Below are 4787 nucleotides of genomic sequence, written 5' to 3' on the forward strand. Positions count from 1 at the left end.
GCATGAAGACACATGAACGGCATATGCAAACATCAGCTTGCAGCTGGGAAATAGGTGCCTCTCAGGCCCCACATTCTCCCCAGCAAGTGTGGAATGTGTCCATGCCCATGAGTGTATAGATCTGTCCTTCTTAACTTGTATACAACTCCAGGTCAGTTCTGAGTGAATGATGTGTAGATGGGATTTCTCAGGTCATTTGTATGTTTCATATTATGGCTGCTGTTTTGCTGCCACTACCCCAAGTCCCAACCTGGTTCGAAGTTCAGGATTTAGGTAAAAAAAGATGGAGGGCTTTCTTGGGTTATGGAATGGGACGTCCGAGATCTGTGGTAGGACTGGCAGTTTGGGTACCCTTGAGTTTTGTGGCAGGATGAGAGCAGCAGTGGTTTTAATTGTGATTGGCCTAGCCTGGTTGTAGCTCTGGGTGATGAAAAGGGAGTCAGCAGTGGTGGTCCCCCAGCATCCATGTGCCCAGGTCTGGCCTGCCTGCCCTCAGGCCCAGCAAAGCCACCACCACAGGCAAAATTCCCTGAGAATAGCTGCTTCACACAGAATATTTGAAGAGCCTTTCTAAGGTGAATACATTTGGCCAACATAATTCATGCTTATCCATTCCCAGCCCTCACTGTCCCTGCCATTCCTAAAGGCCATCTGACGATATGGTCAGAAGTGGGGTACAACATGGTGAGAGAGGGGCTCAGGAATGGGATGAAGGTCTTTCCTGCATTATCAAAATGATTAAAAAGTTGTTAAAAAGGTGTCCAATTTTTTTTTTTTTTTACCCTCAAATAGCTGCTAAGATGTATTATACAAGCCGATCCAGGTAAGGGAAAGAGCAAGTGCATTTTAAGCCTCAGCTCGCTTCTTCATTAGCTGTAATTCCCTGGGAACATGACTCTGCCTGTTTGAGCCTGTTTCCCCGGTCCATAAAATGCACTAATACTGGGGAGGGTGCGGCGAGGAGGTGGGTCTTGAAGCTTTATCCAATCGCGGCGCAGGCGCGGGAACCGCCCCATTAGTCGCTCAATTGGAGAGGAGGGCGTGGCTTCCCGCCTTTGGCCGGGCCTTTGTCTCCGCTTTCGCCGGAGCTTGGGATCCCTCTCCGCCGTTCTACGTCCTCCACCTCTGGAGCCTCCAGTGACTTTGTCACAGCCTCTGTTGCCCTGTGATCTGCAGGTCCCGGGAGAGGCACAGCTAAGATGCTAGGACATCCTGGAAGCTGGGAAACGGTGGGTGTGCGGGGTTGGGCATCCCGAGAGGGGAGAGCGGGCTGTGAAACCGCCTGGACCCGCCTCCCCACAGTCCGCTTTCCAGTGGCCGACCTGAGTCCGCGCCGGCGCAGCTCCGCCCCAGGTCCCTCTGGCCGCAAGATGGCGGCTGGGCCCGCAGCCCCGCGTCCCGCCTGTCCCTGCGCGGCGCCCTGTCTGGAGCTCTCTGGGCAGCTCTGCACCCGCGGCCGCCGGCATTTCCCAGATTGTTCACGGATGACAGGCGGGTCATCAGGGCAGAATTCCCACTCGGTGTGTGCGTGGGAGGGGCCGTGATTCGTAGGGTCTTCAGTCTTTCCTGATCATTCTTGTTTGTTTTGTGAGACGGAGTCTCGCTCTTGTCGCCCAGGCTACAGTGCAGTGGCGTGATCTTGGCTCACTGCCAACTCCGACTGCCAGGCTCAAGCGATTCTCGCGCCTCATCCTCCGGAGTAGCTGGGATTACAGGCGCCCACCACTGCGCCCGGCTAATTTATTGTATTTTTAGGTGAGACAGGGTTTCACCATGTTGGCCAGGCTGGCGAGGGTGGCGAGCGAGCGCCGAAAGTCCAGAAGCATGAGTATTTATTGTGTATAGGTTAGGGGGCAGAGCAGTGAGTGAAATCATCTTTAAGGATAGTGATAGGGTCGTGAGCAATAAAACATAGGGTCCACCCCCATTAGGTCACCTAGGCCCGGAAGTGGACAGCGCGCACCAAGGGGCCCGTTCCCACGAAGGCAAGGGCCATGTGCAGTAAGGGGTCCACCCCCATTAGGTCACCGAGGCTTGAAGGTGGGCCGTGCGAAGTGAACAGGGTGCAGTGTGCAATACTTCTATCTATGGGAAAACTACTTCTAAGAAGATTTATGGGAGGATGCTTTAAGTCACATAGCAGTGACAGAGCTGTCAAGGTTACCGCCACCTTCTGGCAGCTTCCTATGGATTCTATGAGAAGATGCTTTTCAAGCAGCACAGTAGCAAGAGCTGATGAAGTTCACAGTCACCAAGGTGGATTGCCGTTCTGAGGGCAGCCTTCCACAAGAACTGGAGCAAGGTCCTACAACTCCTTTATCAGGAGGAGTGGCTCTCGCCCCAAGCCTGCCATACAGCGGGTATCTTTACGATACTGAACGCTGCCGCCTGGGCCATGGATTCTTGTCCTGGTATAACTGTTTTCTCTTAAATCATGCTATGCACTGTATCTGCTGTAGGCATTCCTCCCATTATAAGCTGCTGATCTTTAGTTCATGCTCTGTACTATGTCCACTCTAGGCATTCCTCCGATTATGAACTAAGATACAATTATAGGTATATATGTAGGGAAATATTCTTTAGGCACTCATACTATCAACTATTAATGATTATATATAGAGGATTATATAAAGGAGGTTTCAAGCTCTGTTTCTATAAACTAATATATGATTATGTAAAGGATTATATAAAAGGAAATAGCTGAGTAGTAACACTATAAAGTGAGATATTCCTCAAGCCCTAACTGTGCCAGGGTTCTGCTTAGTTCTCATTCCTCGGTGCCTATATGGAGGGTTACCCACAGGCTGGTTTTGAACTCTTAACCTCAGGTGATCCACCTGCCTCGGCCTCCCAAAGTGTTGAGATTACAGGCATGAGCCACCGCGCCCCGCCATAAATTTCTGTACCGTCCTTTTAATATTTATTCATTGCGCCGGGCGCAGTGGCTCAAGCCTGTAATCCCGGCACTTTGGGAGGCGAGGCGGGTGGATCACGAGGTCAAGAGATCGAGACCATCCTGGTCAACATGGTGAAACCCCGTCTCTACTAAAAATACAAAAAATTAGCTGGGCATGGTGGTGCGTGCCTGTAATCCCAGCTACTCAGGAGGCTGAGGCAGGAGAATTGCCTGAACCCAGGAGGCGGAGGTTGCGGTGAGCCGAGATCGCGCCATTGCACTCCAGCCTGGGTAACAAGAGTGAAACTCCGTCTCAAAAAAAAAAAAAGTATTCATTGCATTTTCTCATCAGAGCCTATTATTAATGATTGCAATGCATTTTTCTGTGAAATTTTGCTGCCATTCATTGAATGCCAATGATTCAGAATGCCTGCTCTGCATGAGTACACGCAGCTAACAACTGTAGATATCCAAAGAATTATTTTTTATAGTCTGTGTTGTGTTCAGCATTTTATGCATTAAAATCTCTCTTGGCCAGGTGTGGTGGCTCATTCCTGTAATCCCAGCACTTTGGGTGGCCAAGGCGGGTGGATCACCTGAGGTCAGGAGTTGGAGACCAGCCTAGCCAACATGGTGAAACCCCGTCTGTACTAAAAAAAAAATAGCCAGGCATGTTGGTGGGTGCCTGTAATCCCAGCTACTTGGGAGGCTGAGGCAGGAGCATCTCGGTAGGCAGAGGTTGCAGTGAGCCACAATCACGCCACTGCATTTCCAGCTTGGATATATTGTTGTATATGTTGTTGTATATAATCTATACAACAAACCCCCATGACACGAGTTTACCTATGTCACAAACCTGCACTTATGCTTGAACTTAAAAGTTTTTAGAAAGACCTATTTGTACCTTTTAAAGAGGAATCGTCGAGTATTTTTCAAAGTTAGTTTTGTTTATAAAACGTAATCTTTCACTTGTCTAGTAGATACTCTTCATATATTGCTTGATTGATTGATTCATTCATTCATTGGAGACAGACACTGTCTCCCAGCCTGGAGTGCCGTGGTGCAATCTCATCTTCTGCAACCTTTGCCGCCCAGGTTCAAGTGATTCTCCTGCCTCTGCCTCCTGAGTAGGTAGGATTTATGGCCATGCCGCAACACCCGGCTAATTTTTTATTGTTAGTAGAGACAGGGTTTCACCATGTTGGCAAGGCTCACAAGCCCAGGTTCACAACGCCCAGCCAGAAGCTCTAACTTAATTCGATCCCATTTGTTAATTTTTGCTTTTGTTGCAATTGCTTTGGCATCTTTGTCATGAAGTCTTTGCCTGTGCCTATATCCTGAATGGTATTGCCTAGGTTGTCTTTCAAGGTTTTGTTATGTTTTGTTTTTGGAGATGGAGTTTCCCTCTTGTTCCCTAGGCTGGAGTGCAATGGCAAGATCTCCACTCACCGCAACCTCCGCCTCCTAGGTTCAAGTGATTCTTCTGTCTTAGCCTCCCAAGTAGCTGGGATTACAGGTTCCTGCCTCCACACCCAGCTAATTTTTGTATTTTCAGTAGAGACAGGGTTTCATCATGTTGGCCAGGCTGGTCTTGAACTCCTGACCTCAGGTGATCTGTCACCTCGGCCTCTGAAAATGCTGGGATTATAGGCGTGAGCCACCACGCCCGGCCCTACATTTAAGTCTTTAATCCATCTTGAGTTAATTTTTGTGTATGGTATAAGGAAGGGGTCCAGGTTCAATTTCTAGTCAGCCAGTTCTCCCAGTACAATTCATTGAAAATTCTTTCCCCATTGCTTCTTTTTGTCAGCTTTGTCAAAGGTCATATGGTTGTAGGTGTGCGGCTTGATTTCTGGCCCTCTATTCTGTTCCATTGATCTGTTTCTGCTCA

At 48.9% G+C, this 4787-nt stretch overlaps 1 protein-coding gene across 1 annotated transcript in view; it reads left to right on the plus strand.

Annotated features, from left to right (window-relative positions):
- Nucleotides 1-1041: 1041 nt before the first annotated feature.
- Nucleotides 1042-4787, plus strand: part of LOC108297811 (zinc finger protein 723-like) — a 55504-nt gene continuing 51758 nt past the window's right edge. The window contains exon 1 of the mRNA XM_037735578.1: nt 1042-1229. The gene's annotated coding sequence lies outside the window, so the exon portion shown is untranslated. The remainder of the gene's footprint in view (nt 1230-4787) is intronic.

This window comes from Cebus imitator, unplaced genomic scaffold (assembly GCF_001604975.1).
Source record: "Cebus imitator isolate Cc_AM_T3 unplaced genomic scaffold, Cebus_imitator-1.0 Scaffold847, whole genome shotgun sequence".
Taxonomy (NCBI): Eukaryota; Metazoa; Chordata; class Mammalia; order Primates; family Cebidae; genus Cebus; species Cebus imitator.